We start from the raw sequence: 23,228 nt of genomic DNA on the forward strand, positions 1-23,228 counted from the left end.
CCGCAATCTGGGTAGAGCTAAAGGACCAAATTAAGGATTACTACAATACCGAAAACATAATGCAATCAAAAATTAAATGCTGCAGTGATCCAATGACACAACAAAACATCTTGCTCCTTCTCTGTCCTCTAACACTGCTGTTGTCTTCTTCCTCCTCCATCTCCAGCTTGTTCCAAAAAATGGATAAAGAAAGATCAACAAGTTTCAATCTGGAACTGAGTGCATGGCCATCCAGGTCACTGCACTCAGGACCAGTGCAGGGGAAGGCAGACAGACTATGTTATTTGAAAGAAAAAGGCCGATAACTTTCTTTTACTTGAAAGATAAAGGCAATAACTTTCTTTTACTTCCCCTCATGCTGGGTCAGTACCTCAAAGAGATTTTTGTTTTAATAAAACTGTATTCTACCTAGAAAAGTGGAATTTATCCATGGTTACCAGGCTGCAGAACATAAGCTAATACCATTGATCCTTTTCTAAAGGTATAGAAATATAGGTGGATCGAATCATGCTGTGTAACAACTGTGGGTGAATAATGCCATGCTTTAGGCTTCATACTCAGATGTTCAAAAGACTAATTTTACATGTAATTATCTCACTATCAGTTTCTAGAACCTACCTGCTGATTAATCATCCCGTGTGGGAGGCCCACATTTGAGACATGGAATATGATTGTAGGCAGTGGGGGAGCCGTATCTGTCTAAAATTTATTCTCCAGCCCATGTGTGTGCTCAGGGATGTATCTTCTTGTCTATCAGTATGTGTCTGTCTCTTACAAGAACACATACACTTACTGTCCTGTAGACCCCGAGAGTTAAGAGCAGGTACAGCTGAAAGTCCCCTTCAAACCTTTCCAAGGTCAGAATGCAGACCCCCTGCGGCAGCTCTGACCTGTCTCACCACGGTACAGATACTCCACCGTTCTGACAGGCTTGGCAGTTCATCACCCAGATGAAAGGCTCTGATCTCCCCTGTTTGTCAGTAGAGCTGTCACAGGTGAAATTTTGCAGATTTCCAAAGGTAGGTGAATTAGAGTCAAACATGACTTGGGGGCAGAGGCAGAGAGGAGGGCAGGGAGTGTGCAGTCATAATTTCTTTAATTCTTCAAGATGTCTTAGGCATGGTACTTGGTGCTTCTGTCCGCCTCTTGCCCATGACTGTACTGGAAGAGGCCTAAGGGACAGTTCTTGGAATTCTTCAGATTGTCAGGGACCTGCTGCTCAGCCAATGGGCTACATACGGATTTCTCAGCTCTAGGAGGTAAAGATTTAAGCCCTGTATTGAGTCATCTTCAAGACTTTCAAACTTCCAGTATTTGTATTAAGTAGGGACTTCTGAGCCCCAAATCTTATCTTTCTTATACATGAAACTTTACTTGCTTTTCCATAAAGTCTTATAGTTTGAAGTAGTTAGGAATCTTATGAGTATGGAAATCCTGTGTATCTTGTACCAAGCCCTGATACAGGGCTCTGAATCTGATGGTAATTCCAATGCTGCAGTTCAGAACTCTCTTAAGCTCTCAGAATGCAGAATGAGACTTAATTTTTGTTGTTGAGTTGTGAATAGCAATAATGAACACCAGCTAGTCGTGTTCATTTTTTATAGTGGAAACTTGGCAACAGACCAGCAATCCTTTGAAGGACTCCTCAAAAAGAAGCAGCAGACACCTCAGGAAAAGCCTAATCATGACTGATAGTAGAGGAAGGAGAGAAGTTACGGGTTTATCAAGCAGGAAAACTAAAAGCAAGAAGTGTAGTAAGCAGAACTGATCCATCTATACACCACTTATGTATTCCTAGTTAATCTAACTGGTATTCCAATAATAATTTGACAGTGTTTTTCTTTCTCTGTAATTAGTCAAGCATTTATCAAGTAACTACAGCAAATACTAGTGAACTTTATTAGATTATACATTTTCCTCCCCTTTCCATTGGTACTCAGGTAGCTCAGTGGCACACTGTTTGGGAGGGGAGGAAGGTAAAAGGAAAGAGGATTTATTAAATACAAAATTGACTGACAGTGTGAAAGCTAAGTCCAATTCATTCTAAACAGATAATTTTGTGATAAAATGAGTGATGAAAGGAGGTCAACACTGTTTGCAGGGTCAAGGGTCATAATGCACTACTCGCACACTCTGAGTATTTTCATCTTCCCTGACATAACATATACTGAGTATACTTGTGTGATTCTAATTGTCCTACCCTTCGTCTCTTCTTCCTGGTCTCTTCAACCTCAATGCTAAAACACTTTCCTTGTGAGGATAAAAGTGGTGAAAGTAATCAAAATAGATTAATTTAGAAACCTACACTGAGTATCAGTACAAGAACTGTCTTTTAAGTAATTGAGACACAGTTTTAACTCTACAAAGCAGTTTTGTTCTAACAGATCTATTGCCCAAAGCATTTCTTGGGCATACCTGTGTGGTTGTGTATGTATTTATTTTATAACTTTGGCCAGTCAGGCCTCAAAGATGCAGGCCACCTGCTCTTGCAACTCTGACACTTATCCCAGTCACCACTTAACTTAGAGGAAAGCATGATATTCTCAAAGATAACTCGAGTATACTAGTCATAACACTCGTGTGGACATGATCACTGCTTTACCATCAAGGTATCTCAAAGGAAAATAAAGTAGAACAGAAGCAGCTCAGGTTCATGTCATGTGCTGCTATGAATAGTGAGGAAAGGATGATGTTAAATGTGCAACCACTTCCTTTTTCTCAAATTTATTTATCTGTTCTATATTGGGAATGAGCTGCCCAACTGAAGTATCTCTAAATGCCAGCAGATGTTTGTGGATTAGGAACGCTGTGTGAAATATCATCTTCAGAGATGCAGTTTCCCCAGTGTCCCCCACATAGGCATATGATGAATCCCCATCATGAAAATAAAGGTACCATTCTACTAAATGTTGTTCAAAAGAATTAGCATAGACAAGCAAACCTGTAGTTTACGTAAGCCAAGATTCTGTCTCTTACAGGCACCAGTAGCGAATGCTACAGACAAAGGTGAAATAAAATAAAAATTGATAGGACAACTTGCCCCAAGGAGAATTCTTCTGAATTGTGAAAAGTTAGAGAATGGCTGAAAGTTGAGTCCAGAGAGCACAAAATGAAATAGATATCAAAAAGGGACACGTGCAGGGAGAGTTTTGCCCGTTTTACAACTATGCATAAGTTTCTTTCACACAAAGTTTCTTTAGAGTTTATGTGATGGCTTTTTATGCACATGGCAGCAAACAATATGCTTGCATTCTCGCAACAGCCATGTAAGCCTCTAAATAGCTGTACAGGGGGAAAACTTTCTGAAGCACTCCCCAGTTTTCATAGCACAGCCCTTCAGGAGGGTCACGGCGAAGCCTCATGATGAGTGGCTACGGTGCATCTGGAAGGGGTGTCTGGTTTCTGAGCCAAGAGGCAGAAGCGGGACCCCAAGGGAAGGCTCTGTCCCTGACCCCCTTTGCCCTCCCTTGTTCTGATCTTTATTGGGCCGTCTGCCTCGTAGCATCAAAGGCAAAAGCAGGCCCGTGATTTGTCCTACAACAGCTCTATAAAAAACATAATTGCCCAATAACCCTCTGTCTGCAAACCAAGCCATCTTCCTGTTTCTTCTCTCATAAAGACTATTTGACAAGCCTGTTCCATCAGCTTATAAAAATTTAGAAATAGTTGCCTTCCCTGGAAAGAAAATTTGGGGAAAAACAGAAAAGAAACTTGTTTCTCTTATATATGTGGAGCGTGTCTGTGTGTGTATCTATATACACACACATACATACACACTAAGATTTCCACAACAAGTAAAATATGTAAACCACTTAAGACAGCCAAATTACCTACTGGCATGGCAAGCAAAAGAGTAATTCCTTCTTAAAATAAGGATGTAAGCATTACATATTGAATTTATAGGGTCACAAATGTTCTGTACTTTAAAGAGTACAAAAGTGAGGTAGAGTATGTGCTGCTAAACTGGAAAGAGAATGATCTAAAAGTGCTGCAGTAAAAATTGTTCTGGATATCGTAGCATTATTTCGAAGTTGCATATGATCAGAGTCAACTTAAAATTGTTCTTTTTTATACTTCTCTCTCTTCTTAAAGAGCTTGTTTTCTCCCATAATTGTGCAAGACTCACCAACAAAAAGGACTCATCAGCCTTCCCTTCAGTAAGGATGCTGATGTAAATTGTCCAGTCACCTTCTGGTTAGTGTAGGGAGTAGCTCATTCAGGTGACATTCTGTCCTGAAGCATCCTTGAGAAAATACAGAGAAACTCCAAATTAAAATTGGTATACCTAAGCTTTAAATCAGATCAATTTGTGCTTCAGCTGCTAAAAAGTAATTTTAAGTAATCATTTGAGTGAATAATCTTGCTTCCGACAAAAAGTTTTAAAAAGATTAGTTATCCAACAACTTGTCTGACTGTCACAGGTTTCATTTGAAATATTTAACATAGATACACAGCTAAGATTTGATTTGTGGTGCTGAGATTTACACTCCTGGCAAATGTAAGAATATTGCATTTTAATTTACTTTCAATACAAAATAGTTGCTTTGATATGCTGGAGAACAACTGCCTTGGGATCTGTTCCTCCCAAATGACGTCAAATAAGAATTCCTCTATTAACATCAGTGGATGAAGGATCAGGCTTTTCAAAAACAAACAAAGAAATAATTTATGACTATTGCTATGGGCCAAATCTTGAAGTGTTTACTTTATTACGCATGCAAGACTGTCCTTGAAGTCAAGGAAAAGAAAGGTTGTGTTAGAGCTAAGGGAAGATGCTGATTTCAGATTCCACCGTTCTAAATCCATGGATGTTACAGAATACTTTGGTTTCGCACTGGTGTACTTGTGACCCAGGATTTGATTTTACAGTTCTGTGTAAGGAAAAAACTTGAAATCTGGGACAGTGATAAAACGAGAAACCCTAAGGTACCCTTGTAGATAAGGCCATTCTGAGAGGATACTGGAAGTCGATTTGCTGCTGATTTTACAGCCAATGCCTTTTGAGGCGTTGTGTCTGAACTCGGGGTGGGGAGTGCCTTATCATTTTTTTTCTTCTGACTTCTATGGCAAACAACAGTCTGAAGTGGACTGAATTTTTCATCTAATATGACTCATAGTCTCTCCCCACCTCTACTGGTGTTTGAGATATTTATCAAGCACGTATCTAGGTTTCCAAGTCACAGCATGCACCACTATTTATTATCTATCAATGAGCCGGTGCCCTTAACCAACAGCATCACACCTTATCTACAGAGAAGACAGATAATTCAGCTACTCTGAATATGCCAGTTCCAACTTAGTTTGATCACCAGTCTTAAAACAGTTGCTGCAGCATCTCTTAAATTCAGTCTCAGCATAACTTCAACATTTCTGTCAGGTAGATTTTTGGAGAAATATGGTGTGTGAGTAAGCACTAATAGTTCCATGGACTACTGTTGTAAATTCTCCTGAGTCAGCTAGTCCGAAGTCAGCCCAGTTTACGCAATTCAACTTTTTTTAAAGGAGATTGACAAAACTGGGATTATCTGTTGGTCTTACTGTAACACATAGCTATAATGCTGAATAATATCAGCAGCTGTAATTTGAAAGTTTCAAGTAATGTAATAAATTTTTTCATTCACAGTACATTGGATGCCTCTTCATATATTTTCTTGGCTAGAAGAGCTTCTTAGCTCTTTTCAGTCTTACATTCAGTTATCTGTTCTCTGATTTGTATTCACATAACTAATTGTATCTGTGGGACTGCATCTTGATTACAGTTATCTATTTTCAAATTTTCATACAGCTGCCAGTTGCTGCTGGCTAACAGTCTTGTTCCAACATTCACTCCCTTGATTTCTCATCCTGTATTGATTCATCTCTGTTCAGTGGCCTCCTGTGATTAGAACAACTGAGTTGTCAAAAAAGAACCATCTGACAAGCCTTCTCTATTTTCTCTGCATTCTTTCTGTTCATCACAAAGCCATGCATCTTCATGTGGGACTGTGCTCTGCACCTCCCCAGCAAATACCACTGCAACTTTTCAGGAGTTACACTTCTGAAGTATCTTCTACCCCCTCTCCAGGCTCTTTCCTTGCCTTTGTATCTGGTGGTCCCACACTAGATGCAAAGCAACACCTCTCCATTCTTTCACAAATTTGAAAACGTTCATCTCCCAAGCAGCTACATTCAGTGACCTGCCTGGTGTGGTCATGAGTGCCTGTGGTCCCCAGGTTGGCAGCTGGCTTGTCTCACAATGTGAGATGATGTAAGAGACCACTGTAAAGCCAGCCTTAAACAACTTAACTAACTTTAAAAATGCAAAAGAATAAAAGATCAAATCATCTAAATTCAGTGTCTGCCTCTTTCTCCTAATGTTTCAACTCTTCTCGCCAGTACTCTTAGTGCTTCCCTCTATCTCCTCCCTGGATAGCTTGTTCCCTCTTAGTTCATCTAAATGGTGAACACATTCTTAAAACGCTTTCAGAAGTAATGTATGTACATTGAGTGAATACTGAGCTCACCCTGTGATGAGAAGATAGAATTTCTGGTCAACGTAGACTTCAGGCAGAGTCTCAAGTACAGCTCAATCCAGAATAGCAGACAGACAGTGGTCAGTCACATACCTCAGTCATCCCAATCTTACTCTATGTACTGCCCAACCTAGGAATTCCTTCCTCCTTATGTCTACCAGTAGTCTTCTGCTCAGGAGCCTAATCCTCCCACCCAGTTCATCTCAGAGTCTCCCTAGTGATTTATTCTCCTCTTTACCGAGGAAACCTCCCAGCAGCATTGCTGACTCTGTTCTGTAAAACTGCCCCTTCCTCTAGACTTATCTAGCCCTCCGTGCCCTCTGCAAATGGCATGCCAGCCTTAGGAGCCAATTGCTAGCACGGATACCTCCACCTGGGGGAAGCAGAGAACCACAAAGAGCTCCTTACTTTTGGAAGGTTCCTGAGTACTCTTCTACTTCAGGCAGGAAGTTAGCTCCTGAATATGCATAATCGCACTCCAGGCTTAACAATTGTGCCAGATCCAACACCAGCATTGAACAACCAGAACTTGACCTAAAACCTACTGTGAGCAATTGTCATCTAAAAGAGGCACTTGTGCTGGTTTGTGTTGTCCTGAGAACAACTGGACTGGCATCACCTTTGAGAAGACTGATAAACTCAGGGGGTTGTGTACACTTCCTCCATAAACAACTTTTCCATGTAGACACCAAATTCTGAATCTGTTTAAACTTCATACCTCCAGTCTATGAATCTTGATGGTGTCTCCCAAGGAAAAATTGGACTCAAAGTGGGGTTTCACCTGCAGCTGTATATGATTTCAGGATTGATGCAGTACAGCAAAGCAAAGGCCATGATGTGGACAGATTAACTGCTCTTGAAGTTGGAATGTTAAGCTTGGTTGGGCCACCAGGCTGTAATGCTTGTATTCTCTTAATGAAGGTTGTGTTACATACGTCGAATGATTACTACAGTAGTAATTCCTAATTCTACAGTATCGGAGAAGAAAAAAAGTTTGCAATTTGTATTGATATATACTATTAATATGCAGTATTTATGCAGTAAGCTGTATTGACAGTTTCTATGAGGATATTTTCGATGACGAAAGCAGAAAGGTGCTGGGTACAGCACTTAGTAGGGCAGAAGAATTCTGAGCAAAAAAATGGAAATGAATGCCTGTTCTCAAAAAAATGGATCAATGTGTCAGTGGTGAAAAAAGTCCATGCTGAGCAGCAGGAAGTTGTTCTATTTACAGTCTCCTCCTTGAAACATTAAAAACCTGACTTGGCCCATCTGATATAGAGATCTATGGCCCGACGCCTTCAAGCCCAGTGCTGACCTTTAAGACTCCCTGCTCAGCAACTGTTCCACAAAGTTGTTTAAAATGAAGGTCTTGATCCTGCTTAGCAAATCAGCATAGTATAAAGTTGAGCTAAACCAGAGCCTTGTTAAACAAAATAAGGCTGAGTGCTGGCTTGGAAGTTTGCTCGTGCTGTACAGAACTGAGACTCAAAGTAGAAGCAGGTTACAAAAAAAATAGTGGCAGGACAAAACTTTCCTCTAGATCCATCACTCAGGCTCTTACACATGTTGAAAAATAAATAACCACCAACTTTTACAGCAACAGGACTTGGAGTGCACTACTGGGAAACCCACTAAACCTTTGAAGGAGGTACCTTTGGAAATATTTTATAGACACTCATCTCCCCAGCAGGAAAGTTAGTGCTGGAAAGAGACATCTTTAACAAATAAATAATAGTTTATTAAGTCACTTGTCTCCACAGCAGGAAATAAACTAGGGGGTGGGGAAGGAGGGTGGTGGGGTGACAAAGAAAGGGAAACAAAAAAACGTTAGCCTCACAACCCCTCTGTTCCGACAGAGCTGTATTTATTTAAAACACTCTTCTCCCAAGACAGATGGAAAAAATAATTAAACCAGCCACCCACCCCTTTTATTAAACTCCTTTGTGACCACCAGGGATACGATTAACATGGCCACCATAAAAACCCAGTCCCCTACCCTCAAAATAAAGAGAAAAACACAAGAAAGAGTGAGACACCGTGCAGGGCAGGAAGGAAATTAAGAACCTGCCTCTAGGGCAGTGAGAATATTTTTTAGAGTGCCTACTGGAAAATTTGACAAGAGAATCATAGTAAAGGACAAGCATTCAGTTTATCTCAGTTAGGCCTTGAAGGCTCATGGAAGAGCATCTTCCTCTTAGGCAATCAACTTGTTGTGAGATGCTGTGTGGAAGTGCCATAGCTCAGCAGCAGAGTGAGTGTGGAGGATACCTAGCTGCTTGTGAGGACAAAATGGCAAGATACAAGTTATCCCAAACTTCCCAAGCTTTGAGGCTTTCCCAAATCCTCTGATGTCCCATATGCAATCACAGAGACAATTCACATGGTGCTTGGCATCTCATCCATTCCTTTTATTTACTGCACTGGACTTTTCTATTGTCTGCTCCAAAGCCCAGAGAAGGCCAGGCCAGATTCCCCCAGGAACATCCATCTTCATTTATACAGTGCAATAGACGTCTGAATTTCTCCAGCTGATTACATAGCACCGTGCCAAATCTAAGTACATGGATCCCATGCAGCAGATCTTTTTTGTCCCCTACTAATGCCCTTTTATAGTCACTGGCACCTTAGTTTCCAGTTCAAACCAGCCTCCTTTCCACAAGATTGAAGGTACTCAGGACAAACAACCAACATCCGTTTGTGATGGCTCTTCTGTTATCTCTTGAACTTCGCTAACCTGACTGTCATCAGAATCATAGGAAAAACAAGCAATCTTAAACCTATTTGTGGTTATTTATGTGATTTCTCTTTGGCACACTGGCTACAAAACCAGATGGAAACAAAATAGCTAATTAACACAAGGTTAGAGCAAGCTTTATGAACATGGCTCTTCGCAGCTGCAGAAGGAGTCCATAGTGAAGGCACCACTGTACTTAGATACTGATTTTACTGTATTATTTCCATGTTATCTTTAGTAACAAACTTACCGTTTCTGAATGTGTTTATACTGACATTTGCTCCTGACTGCAGCAATTCATTTGTTAGGATTACCCCTGGGCAAAAGGAGATCAGCCAGAATCAGTATGTAGAAGGCTTTTCATCACAGGAGCCTGACTAAAAAATGTTATGCATAGTGTCTATCAGTGCATAATGGTGATCAGAAGCCATGCCAAAAGTGGCAGCATAGAACAAGAAGCTGCCAGGATAAAATGATAGTCATCGCTATGGTGTAAGATCTGTCAGCTTCCCAAACCAGATTTCCTTTCCATGATTGCCAAGGAAGCTCCTTGCACACTGTCATCATTATATACTATATAAGGAAGCACTGAAAATATTTTGAATATCTTGTGAGAACACATTCATAGAAAATACTCCTCGACTACATTTGATTTCAGGCTGACCTGGGAAGCATTTTGCTTGTCTTCTATTAACCACAGACCTGAATGTTCTATTTTCCTCCCCTTAAAAAACCCCAGGAGGCCTAAAGGCTTAGTTGTAAGTTGTGAATATAAAGCAAGCTCGTGCTTAGTGTCCCCTATGTTGTGGTAGATGTTGACCACAGGAAGATAAGTGATACCAGCTCAAGTACAGAATGAACAAAATTACTTGTTGTATGAATAAAAGGTCTCCATTGAGTTGTCACTGTTTATAGTGTTCTGTAAATACAGAAAATAAAGATATCTGGAGTGCAGACAAGAGGAACAGATAGCCCAGACTGACAATTTGCTATAGAGAAAAGCACTGAAATATCATAGAAGATGCTCCCACTTTAGTACGGGACCTTTTTGAAGGAAAAAGGGAGGAATATTACTAGCACTGCATAGCTCATAATCTCCCCTGACCCCTTAATAAAATTAGTTTTTTCTTTAGAAAAATGGTTTAATAATGCATGATTGGTAGGGATGTTGTAACTGCAATACTGTCCTGTTAGATAACCAGTAAGCAAAATCAGAAAAGTAGGTATTAATTATATCCAATATTTGTTAGTGTCTCTTTTCTTAGAAGAGCTGAACGTACTTTATAATCACTACATTGCTGGTATGCAAAAGAATAGACAGCTAGGGTTTCCATAACTAGATTAACTGTATGTGATTGCAGATACTAGGGAAAATTGGACTAGTAGAGCGTGGTTCAGCAAAAGGGCACTGAGTCAGGAAACTGTGGTTGCATTTATTGCTGGGTCTGCCTCTAAAGTGTTTTGAGATTGTGAGTAAATCACTTTGTCCCTATCTATGAAATGATAAGGACAAATAGGCTTCCTTTATAAGACATATATTGACATAAATGGATAACGAGTGTTAAAATGAAAGATTGATGTTATTGGATAGCTGAGATTGGACTTAACAAAGCATTACTGGAACGTACAGTCTAGGTGTAAGTGGGAATATTTGCTAACTGAGCTGGTTGTGGAAGTCTCATAAAAGTATCTTTCATGACTATGCGGAGATGACAGCATCATAATTTTAATGTCCTGTCTGGATGGCTTTTATACAGCAGCATACGTACTGCTCAGTGCAGTTTAGGATATCTTTACATAGCTATTTTAATGTCTAGCTACTAACCTATCTAACTACTTTAAAAACCATTTTAATTTATATGCATTGTACCACATTCTCAGCAGGGATCACAAGTCAACATCTGAGCCTTAGGATCTGAGGGAGGAACTGACCTTGCCAGAATTTCAACTTATGGTTATTGGCAATCAAAGTATTTCTATCCTGCTGCTCTGACAACCAATCTGTTCATCTGGCAAGCAGTTATTAAACAGTTGATGTGGGCTGGCCCTGCTCACTGGCATTTTATCATCACTTGCAGCATGCATCCACTGCTTGTGGGGATGGATCTCGAAAGAGAGATTTTGAGGGTTTTACTCAATTTCCTGAGTTCTGCCCATCAACACTGTCTTCATTTCCTGCCACTTTATAAAACAGGGTTAAGTTACAGTCACAGTCTTGTTTTCGGTTATTCTAAATAATCTCACTGAGCTGCTTCAAGTTTAGACTCATCTGGGATCCTGCTGCAAAGGCTATGAGAATCGACGGGAATCTTCAGCAGACTTTATACCAGGTCTTCCAACCTTGATCCTACAGTGTTCAAATCTATCAAAATTTTACCATTCACTTGAATAGAAGCAGGAATAAAAGCCTAATGAAGTGGCAGTTCAGCCCTCACCGTGACAATTGTTCATGGATTGAAAAAAAATATCAGAGCAGTTAGAAAGCTGCTGTCCTCATAATCCTGTATTGAATTAATGTCATAAATTTTGCATCGAAGTAATTTCATATAATATTTAACTACAAGCTAGTGGGTGCTGCTTTCTTTTATTCTGAAAGACATCAACTGCTGAGTTCTATGGTAATATTGTATGAAAAAAGATGAATGTGTACATAAAGATTTTCAGTACTTGGCTCCTACCTAGATATTTCTCATGACCTAGAGTTTAGCTTCTATGGGACAAAATATTGCCTAATTAAAATTTTAAAGTCTCAGGATGCAAAGTAAACTTACACCAGTTGTGGCTTGGAGAGTTATCGGGGACTTGACTAGGGATGTTAAGAAAAATCCAAGTGCATTAGGTACATTGATTGTTCTAACTTTTATAATTTAAAATGGGTTTCTTTAACAAGTTTCCCTGTTTGTTTATTGACATGATTTCCCTTGACAACTTTGTCTTATGGATACCCAGATCTGTGACCCATTCGTGCATAGGACGTTGTGTTTAAAATTATCATCTGATATGACAATTGTGGGTTTTGTCTTTGTGTTGTTTGGCAGGTGAATAACGAAATAATGAAAGCTGATAATCTAAACCAGCACAGACTACAACCAATGACAGAATCATAGGTGACACTGGGGTATTAGTGTGGGAAAAACTCTGTAGCATTATTACTAAAATGACCGTCTTCAGTAAGATACGGTAGAGTAGCTGTGTTGCCACAGTCTGTTGCTTGAACTGGTCTCTAGCTACTGTGAGGTAGCACTCTACCTAAGAGAAAAATCACCTGATAAGATTTTCCCAACATGAAATGTAGGTTAAAGTTCTCAAAATCAAGTGCTCACAAAACTTATCTACTTTATTTCCAACTTCATTTTAAATAAAATAATATTCTTGTGAGTGCTTTAACATATGTATCACAGTTAAGTGGGTTTGCTCGTACTCAGGCAAGCTTAATACATTTTGATGCTGTCACTGTCTCGCCCTCAACAAATATATATAGTTTTGTTCTTAGGTTTAGCCCACTTTTGACAGACAATTCAAGGAGATGGCTTAATTGTGTCGGGAAAGAATCCATCTAGGAACTGATATTTAACCAAAATTTTCTACTCACATCAACCAACCATTTGTCCATGAATTATTGATAGCTTTTCACAACATATTTTAACTTGAATTTAACACTCTTTCCTCTTCATTTCTTGTATCACATCTCAGAATTATATCAAAGCTGAGAAGGCTGGGAACCTAGTTTGCTTAAGAGAAAATGTGACAAGCACAAATGTCTGCTTTGGCACGAAGATTCCTGCTCCTACAGAAAGCAAAAGTGTTAGAAAGCAGGAAACCCTGATCCTGCAAAAAAACAACTTTATTTATGTACTTCTGAAAACTTGGGGCAAATTTAATTAGCTGTCAGGCATGAGGGGACAAAAAAAGACTTGTTTATGCTTTCAAAATACCGTGCATGGTCAGAAGTTCTAAAAAACATTGTAAAACATTACGGTGATTAATCAATGCTGTTGTATTATTTGACTGAAAAATGCATTACTTGGCAAATGAATAAGGATTTCAGGCAGACCAGCCTAATTAGACAGGATATCTATTTATGTATCCATCTACTTTACATCATAATAATAAACTGCAGTAATAATATGTGAAAATGGATTCTAGGAACCTGTTCAAATATACATTTAGTTCAACATACTCTTTCCATTGGTTTCAGTATTCACCACTGGTTTTGTTGAAATGCTAAAGAGTATTGAAATTAAGAGACTGAGTAAAAAAAGATAGAGGAATTTGTCACTGGAAAGGATGTTGGTATTTATTCAGCAAGCAGAAATCCTAAAACTCTGCAAGGCACTAAGTATAATTAATACATTCCTTCTTTCATTATGGCTATAGTTTAAATCACTGTGGCTCTGATACACTGAAGCACTTAACCCTGTATTTGACTCCAAGTAAGATCCTAAAGCACACTACAGTCAAATTAGGTGTATGCTTAAAGGCTTTTGCTGTATAGGGGCAGATTTTCATTAATAAGCACCAAAATCTATTATGGAAACAGATGTCTAAATGCAAACTGATACCATAAAATCAGTTATTTTTCTGTATTTGTTTTGTGTGCTTTTTTTTTCTACTGTTTTTGCCACTCCTTTTTAAAGCAAATCTCTTAACAAATGAATAAAAAATCAAGGAAAGTTTGTTCTGGATTAGGAACTTGGATAAAAACAGGCAAGGAAATGGGAATTTGAAGAAAACGAAGCTCATAGTCTAAGTGAAGATAGTTTGTAGACAATATCTTTGTAACTGAATAATTGTGATAATGCAGGAGTCTGATTCTCTTTGATAGCATGATCATTACTCTTTCCTCAATCACTGTCTATAAAATAATAAAATCTACTATCCCCTGGTTTACATATGTACATATTATACCGTGTCTTTTCTTGTTACTGAGAAAACCTTCAGACAAAATTTGTCTAGCAACAGTTCAAGAGTAAACTACATACTCAAATCTGGTTTGATTTTTTTTGAAGGAGGAGGAAAGGTTGATGATCTCGATTTGGTTCACCATAAAGATAGGCAGGTCTTCACAAAACTTTTATTCAGCCTTGTTTTGAGAGAAACCCTAACATCCATACAATGGCAGTGTTGGTAGCTCCTAGTCCTGTTTTAGTCAAGTGTCTGAAACTGCAGCTCCTACTGTCAAAAGTTACTTAATCACTGTGTGAGATGGACATAAGAATCAGTGGAGTATGTGATTTATTTCTCCCCAGAATTCCTCAAAAGGACGTGTAATTTAGTTACACTGAAAACCTGGGTATGGACAAGGTTAACGGAAGAAACGGGAAAGAATTTTACATCTATAAGGAAAAAAGTAAAGGAAAGGCTGTAGCTGAAACATTTTGTTAAAAGATCTTGATTTGGTGTCTAGAAACATAAGAGGCATGATGTGATAGCAGGTTTATTCATTTCTAATTACGGACATGGCTTTATCTGCAAGCCTTCCTCCCCCTCCTCTGCTAACTGCCCCCCCTCCTTTTCCCTCCTGTCCCCTGGGGCAGCACTGTGGTGGGGCTCAATCACTCTTTTATTAGTTGTGATATACTGTGGCTAATTCCCTTAATCTGGACCTTGCTTTCCTATAAAGCCCAGACCTCAGGTATTGAATTTCCCTGATCAAAGTGCAACCAGTGTGGGACACAGCAATCTCCACTAAACAGGGGAGCTTGGGAAAGCTCGTAAATGGAGTAAAAGAAATACACGTACACACACGCACTCACAAGATGGTGCAATCAATTGGTAGAACAATCACGTGTGAAATATTACTGGCTCCTTAAAGTGCTGGTTCTGGGATTTACTGCAGTGTATTAATCTGCTATGCTTAATGCATTGACCTTTCACCCCTAGCAATTCAGTAGACGGTGCTTGAATTGCCAGAAGCTAATACAATGGATTAGGAGCAGAAAGAGCCCACCATATTGAAGTGTCACAGCAGCCCTAAACCATATGACCAGTAACTTCTCCATCTTTCTTAATAGATAGTGCCAGACAGTGTGGCTGCCACAGGAAGGCCTGTATTGACAGCAGAATTTCTGGAAAGGGAGTTAGCCGAATAAAGGCTTGTTATAAAACAATAGAGAAGGACAGACTTGTGACTGAGTCACAAGACAGGGATTTAGAAGAATTTGTTTTATTTCATGCAGTCATCCTCTCCTTGTGTGTGACCTTAGGCAAGACAATTCACTTCTTAGGATCATGTCTTTCCTATCTGTAAAATTGGGATAATGGCACTTAGCTAATTATCTCAGGGGCAGTAGGAAGGCTTTGTTCATTGACATTTAAAAGGCACTTTAGGATCACAGGATTGAAACTGTTATATATTCATGCAAAATAGTATGATATTCAGTTCATTAAATATCCATATAGATGGAGAAGAGAATGGAAGAGAACTTCCCTTCATACATACACCAGGAAACTCAATCATTAATCTAAAAGCTTTCTCTTGAAAGTGCTGTGTTCACTTGAACCAAAAAGTTAGTTCACATCTAAAAATAAGTGCTATGCAGACTTGCAGAAACACGTAGAAATAAATGATAGGGAGAGCAATGTGTATCTATAATGGTGAAATAATCAAATGTCCTTTTCCTTCTTCCTTGGTCATTCAAAATCTCTGCATTTCATGTACAGAAAACCCTTTGGAATTAAATTTGCAATGTTAACTCTTCAATGTCATCTTTATTCCAAATAATTTAACAAACTGTTATGCAGTACTACTGAATTCAAGTGGAGTGTCCAAAAACCTCATAAAGGAGATTATTCTAAGTAATTGCTATCAAATACTATTAAATTCTGAATAGCGTTAAGCCCCCTTCACCCGCCTGCACAGGCACTCTCATTTAGGATTAAAGGGACCTTTATTTGATTTGTTTTACTTCAATACTAAATAAATTAGGTTGACCTGAATTAAGGCCTCCTCGATACTCAGGAAGTGTCTACATAGGGATTTACTGTGCTTTAATTGGTCCACTTCAAAAGTTAATTTGGATATTTTTTCCTGACATGCTCAGAAAATACCCCAGAATACATGTGTCATATTTACAAAATGGCCCAGAATTTAGGGGGTCTGTAAAGATACATTATTTATATATAAGTGAATTTACCACTTCAATTACACAACTCACTGATAGTGCTGCGTACTCTCAGAACTGGAATATACTTATAATGATGTATAACAGTGAGATTCATTTCATCAAACTTCCATTATCTAAAGTTAGGTCTCTAGTCTAAGTTTATTGTGTGTACTAATTCAAGAGAAAGATATGCAACCCTAGAAGATGACAAAGCCATCCTGGTACACATCTCTGAGGTTGGTGATCTATGATTGCTTTAAGTCAACATAAGAGGAGGCTGTCCCCAGAAGAGTTCACCTCATATTGCCTCGTCCCTAGCTGCATGTTTCACCATCTCTCCTGTGCCAGCAAGCATTCATACAGCCGCGTAACAAATTGAGTCGGGAAACTGATCCAACTAAAACCAACTCTGAACAATAACAACAAGAAGAGTCAGTGCAGGATGACTTAGGCAGGCTTAATTTTGATTGTGCAACCATATCCTAAAAAAAGCAGGATTAATTGTTTTCCAGAGATATTTCTTTCACTCTACCGGTTATACAAGCTTTGCAAGTTAGTTTAAAGCAAACACCTAACTCAAAACAATCGAAGAGAAAGAAACGTAGCCCTGAGAAACCAAAATTGTGCAAGCTCCTATGAATAGAAGTAGATCTGAGTTTATGTTCAATTTTTATGCCTCATTCCTTGTTGTTAAGCATCTTTCTTCAATTTTTCACAGCAAACATTGGCAAAGACAGTTGGAAACTGTTTTTTAAGTGCCAAATTTATAGTACCTTAAAGGGACCTGGTTTTCAGAAAGTGCTGGGAGCCCATCCAGTGAAACTCATCACTCATGTTGGGCACTCAAAACTGCTAATTGGTTTTGAAAATCTTGGCCATATCTAGAAGGAGTTACATTCATGTAAATTATTTTTTTAAATAATAAGCCAATACACTTCTGTTTTAATCCAACCACGTGAATATTAAGAAACAATCTACCTGTGTGGCACTGCTGATCGTGCGACACATGGATCAGACAACACACCGTGCATTTCAAGAACATCTTGACTCAAAACATTGTGGCCAAAAGGCCTGAGTGCTTAATCTGAATGGCTTTGAAACCAGAGCCCCTCAAATCATAACTCAAATATGGAGTAGCGAAGGGCAGAAGAGATGAAGGGCATAACAGCCGAGAATGGATGTGAGCAGAAGGGATGTCACAGGGCCGCAAGGGACAGTTGGGAAATTTCTTTGCCCTGGTGGGTTGTGGGCCCTACTGCTCGCTGCCTGACATCAGCCACTTGGAATGCCAGTAATATAACACCCCTGCGACACTCGGTGCTCCTGCCGTACAGTTTTATTGCCCTGCTTCCACTCTCTCTGGTTTATATCGGATTGTGTTTTCCAAAGACAGGCAATAAAGAGGGGAGGAGGGGAAGGGGGATTTATAGCCTGCTAAACTAAACTTCCCTGGGCTTGCTGTCCTCTGTCCCAGCCCTCCTCTTGCTGCCCTGACTGGTCTGGAGGAATAGTGCTTATGGCAAGGTCTCAGGGTGTGAAGGACGAGGCTTGTCAGAGACTACTTGGGCTTTCTTCTTGGGAGGTCAGAGAGCACACACCGGTCATCCACCAACTCAGCTGCTTCAGTGTACCAGGCACCGCGCCATGCTGTTATGGAAAAGCATCTAGCTTTTTTCATATGCTAACAATCTTCAGACCAATCTTGAATGGTATACTTAGAATTCGCTGTACAAGGCTATCGCTGTTTGTGGAAGGACTGTGGAACAAGTTATGGCTTACAAAAATTTGGCTTACTGCAGGCATCTTTAGTACTTCTGCTTCTGTGAAATGATTGTCAAGGTCTCTGCCTCAGCAGATTTAATGTGAAGGTTTGGCTTGCTGCATGCGTGATTTCAAGCGTGGTATGATAGTATGATGTGGCTTGGGACCTTTATAATATAGATCTAAGCTGGGAGATTTTAGAACATGAAGATGAAACACGAGGACCTCCAAACCACCACTGTGCCACTAGTCCAATTCCATAGACCTTAAGGTATCTGAGGTGAAAGTGTGTAGCTAGAAGCAATGGCAACTGTAGTTTTCTCAGGCAACACTGTTTCTGCAAGGGGTAGCTAGAATCCTGAAAGGCTGCCATTTAGGCATTTCTGCTTTGTGACAGGCCTAACAACAGCACAATGTGAATTTGACGTGCTCTATTAAATATGGGGACTAGGGCAGGGGATGGGGGAGGGAGGAGATGGGGAAAGATTTGGGAGAGGGAGAACCATTTCCACACAGCAAATACTTGGTGAAATGCTCACCCAAGGCATAAGCCTTTAAAAGAAGGATTTTATCTAATATGACTACTCGATGAAACATTTCTCAAACTTCTGTGCTGTTCCCAGTTTTTAAAGCATCCAGTCTCTGCTGGTATTTTCTGGGAGATGGGATAAATAAATGGAAATCTTCCTTACTGGACTTCCAGTGGAATGTGGTATAGGGCTGAGAGAATAACTGCAAAGCAACCTTGTGAATCAAGTCATTGCATTCAGATAAGTGTGGCAAGTAAGTGGGGAGGTGGACAAACACCAGTAAAATACAAGCACGTACCACCATGTAAACTGTGAGATGACAGTGTACTCCTCTGTTCTGTGACAAAACTCTCAAGTGTCTCTCAACTGCCTGTCATTGACACAAATTTTTAACCAGCTCTTACTTGCAAGATCTCGCGGTGCCCGGTGCTGCCCTCCGCTCTCTCATTCACGGCTTTCCAACCACCTCCACCTTTGTGGGTGCGGTGAACACACCAGCATATGAACACCACGCGGTGGGAGGTATTGCCTCAGCTTCTTGGGGGGAGGTTAGCGAGCAGGGATGAGATGAAACGCGAGATGATGAATGGCCTCTCTGAGGAGTTTGTGAAACCGTGATGTTTGAATTGTTTAACACAGCGCTGAGCAAAGGACAAGAGAAAATACTGTACTGCGGGGAAAAACTCAGCAGTGGCAGAGGTGAGTGGTGTAATAGGAGTTTTGAGTCTTACATTTCTCTGACTGACAGACTGCATGATAGAGCTTCTAAGTCCAGTTCAGCTGCACACCATGACATGCTAAATGATACCAATCAAAGAACGACCCAACATTTAGGTTAGCAAGTGGTTCTTTTCCTTTTTAATCTTCTATCATGAACCAAAATGGCATTGCGCTCTTTAGTGTGGTACTAAGAGTCAGACAAAGGCCTTAGAACTTCACTCCCCAGGGGATTCTGGGGTTTGCAGTATTACATGTATTACTTTTAGGGAAACTTAGTTTCAGCTCAGTATGAAGGACTGCTGTGTGTAACATATAAAGAAGAAAGGAGGAATCTGTGTCTGGACACTGGTCACTTCTGCCATTGCACTTGCAAACTGAGCCTGGTTTTTCTCACACAAAGCAGATCGATTGCTCCAACTTCAGCTTGTCTTTTTGCATTGTACAGAGGCAGCAGTTCCTTCTAAATGGTCTCCCTATGGGTCTAGAAAGGAAAACACTACTCAGGCTAGGTTCTTGTGTTTTTAAACTTTGTTATTTTCCATTATAAGGAGAAAAAACAAAATGGGATGGGGGGAGAAGGAAAGACTGATATTTGGAAAGCATCATCACTTTTTCCCAGCTTTAATTCCTAGCCCTTTCCCACCGCATGCACAGAGAAATCCCTCATCTCTTCCCCAGCCATAGGGACAAGATCCTTTGTGTATTGTTTACTTACAATTTATCTACACCTGTGTACTTATACTGTGCCCCTTTTCTTCTTGCTTATAGGCCAAGTGGTTTGAATCTCTGCTTCTGTTCAGTTATCACCTGCCTGACAGACTGAAGTCATTGTGATGGCATTTCACTATGTGTTTCAGAGACAGTGAGGAAAGGGCAAGATTGTCTTTATGCAAAGATAATTCTTTTGCAGACGACGAGGTGGCACTCAGGAAGCTTATGATACTGAATCAAGTGGAATGTCCGTGTGAGGTCAACTCTGAAAGGGAATCATCATCTGTTAGAAAGGCAGAGGGGTAACACAAAACACATGAATGTTCTGCAGAACCCCCAACTTCTCTGGACAGTCCTGCCTGACTTCAAACCCTATGGGATGACATGGGAGAAAATGCACCAAGTATAAATGAAATATTTGTTCAGCCATGTATTCATCCAACAGTTTTTATTTCATGCCCTTCAGTGGAGTAGTATGTGATCCCATTTAAAATATATCAAGAATATACATGTCTGGATAGAAAAAAAAAAAAAAATGCTTTTCCATCCCTCCTTGTATAGCAAGATGTTTTTAACTCATTTTAGGAAAAATGCAATTCAGTCCTGCAATTCAAAAGGAACACCTTAAGTGAACATGAAGCTGTGAGCAATAAGTTGCTAGAACTCCTGGAGAGCAGCAGACTTCTGGAGACTCTAACAAACACAGTTTTCTACTAAGGCAATTTAATGTCCAAAGGTTCTGGGCTTGAGGGAGGAGGGATCTATTTTGTGCTGCTAGGAAGAGCAGTAAAAGACTCCGGGTGTCTTTAGAGACTGGAACCTAATCAATATGCATATTAAAATACAAGCTTCACAACATTTCAGGGAGTGCAACCCTGGTATTCTCTGTGGTGCATCAGATAGATGTGCAAGGCTTGAATATGCATCCAGAACTCTCAAAAATGCAGTGAAACACAAGCTGAGTCTCTAGGATAGGGTCTACCTTTTGTTGCAATGATAGGTCATGCTAAATGCAAACATGCCACAAATTAATCTCTAGAGACAATTTCCTCCGTGTTACAGACTGGTAAGCAAAGACAACACTGACAAAATTAATTGCAACTTCTTTTAGAAGAAATTCAGCATAAACTGGCTAAGGTCTCTTTTTCACTTGTTACTTCCTGGGAAGAACAAGTAACTACTCCGGACACTTCTAATTAAACTGCATTCTAATTAAATAGCATTTCTCTATTATTCACCCATAACACATCTATTCAGGTCTTCATATATTTTCCCTGTTCAGAGGGACAGCAACAGATAAAGACACCACTTACGCTCCAGAATTACAGATTAGGTCTAAGTGGGAGTTATATTTGCATGTCCTGCACTCATCATCTACATGGGAATTAATTTTACTGTTTGTGAGTGAGTTTGCAAGTGCTCTCATGTTTTTCAAACATTGCTATGGCTTATTTTTCTCAGGGAAATTTCACATTCAACTTCCTCTCTATTCTGAATAATTTCTCTTAACGCAGACCTCTGCAAAGTCACCTGACAAACACGCTGCTCTTTAAACAGTTACGGAACTCGTCTTGCATGCTGCCATGATTTCAAGTAAAGCCTGGCAATACACGAGTTACAGCACTATGTCCTGCCAGGTTTTCAGTATGTAAATCGATATAAACATCTCTCCAGCCTTCATGTTTTTATTTCCTGATTGCCCTGCATTGTATCTAATGCATTTAACAATTACTTCATCTGAAATATTTCTGGTGGAATAATGAAAACAAATCCTGGATCCCCTCCTTCTCTTTTTCTGCTGCTTATTAACCCAAGGTGATTTAGGATGTCCTTGAGCCTTACAGCAACTGAAATTTATTTTGGGAGCTGTGTGCTTAGGGACATGTGGAAGAGGTTATGTATTCCAAAGAGCCATCCAGCAATGATGATGTCATAGGAGCTTGCAAAATACCATATCAACTCGCTCAGTTTGCTACCAAATCACTGCCTGTAGTTTCCTATATTTGATGGCACCTGCTGATATACGGGGTGCCTGTATAAAATTGGCATATATATTGCTTAATTTTTATAAATACTTAAAATTAGCTTTCTTCCCTGTATTTCTTGGCCTCCTTTAAACCCCTGTTGGTAAACTTTTTCAGTTTTATTTGCAACAGGCAAAGATCTACTGTAAACAAGTTCCACCTCCATCTAAAGTCATGGCTAGCTGAACTCCCAGGCAGCTCTCTGACTGCTTCCTTTGCATATACAATGACAAATGACAGATTTAAGTGATCTATAATGAGCATATTTTTCTATAGACTCCTATTTAGATGTAGTTGAGTTTGAAGAAATTCTGCCTCATTATTGAGGCCTTTTTCAGAGCCGTTTCTAATATTCATGGCTTCCTCCTGAGACTAGCAGTGTTCAAACTTTGCTCTTGGTTCTGAGGCAACATATACTGGTAAAAACTATCTAAGGGAACAAATACAGACAATCACTCCATTATGGCTTATCTAGTTGTAACTTCCTGCTGGGAAGTCTAAATATCCAAGCAGTGGAGAGTCTCAGACTTATTTTGTGGAACACAGCATAGGATCATAGGAAACAGAGCAGAAAGGAATCCTAACAGGTCATTTAAGCCATCTCCTTCCCCAGGACAGCTACACTTGCAGTGTTCCTTGGTGGAGAGTCAAGGAATGGGGTTGGTGGGGTGGTGTTTACAGGCTGAACTACAGGTTCCCTATACAATCTTCAGGAAATCATTCAGCACAGCATAAACAAAGCAGTATAATTCCTCTGTCTCCCATATGGGTACTGAGTAGCTTAAATACTGCTGGTAAAATGCTGTAGGACCTTTGCATTGCTGGATTATAATGCATATGATTACTGAAGGTATTTTCTTCTCATGGTTTGACTCTTGGCATCTGATTCAGTGGGACTTAAAAGTCTATGGGAAGATTCTGTCTTTGAGTACTGAACTAGGTCCTTTATAGTCCTAAACTATTTGCAATATCTGAAATATCAAATTATGCATTATTGCTTGTAAATGTTGGTGTGCAATATTACTCATTGCAAATAGCTCTTAACTAGCCTGCTGTGAATATCCCATCTGCAAATTCACCCAAAGTGAGTTAGTTACAGGACTCAGGTGATGTGAATACCGTACCCT

The sequence above is a fragment of the Athene cunicularia genome (assembly GCF_003259725.1).
Source record: "Athene cunicularia isolate RWA chromosome 15 unlocalized genomic scaffold, athCun1 chr15_part1, whole genome shotgun sequence".
Lineage (NCBI taxonomy): Eukaryota > Metazoa > Chordata > Aves > Strigiformes > Strigidae > Athene > Athene cunicularia.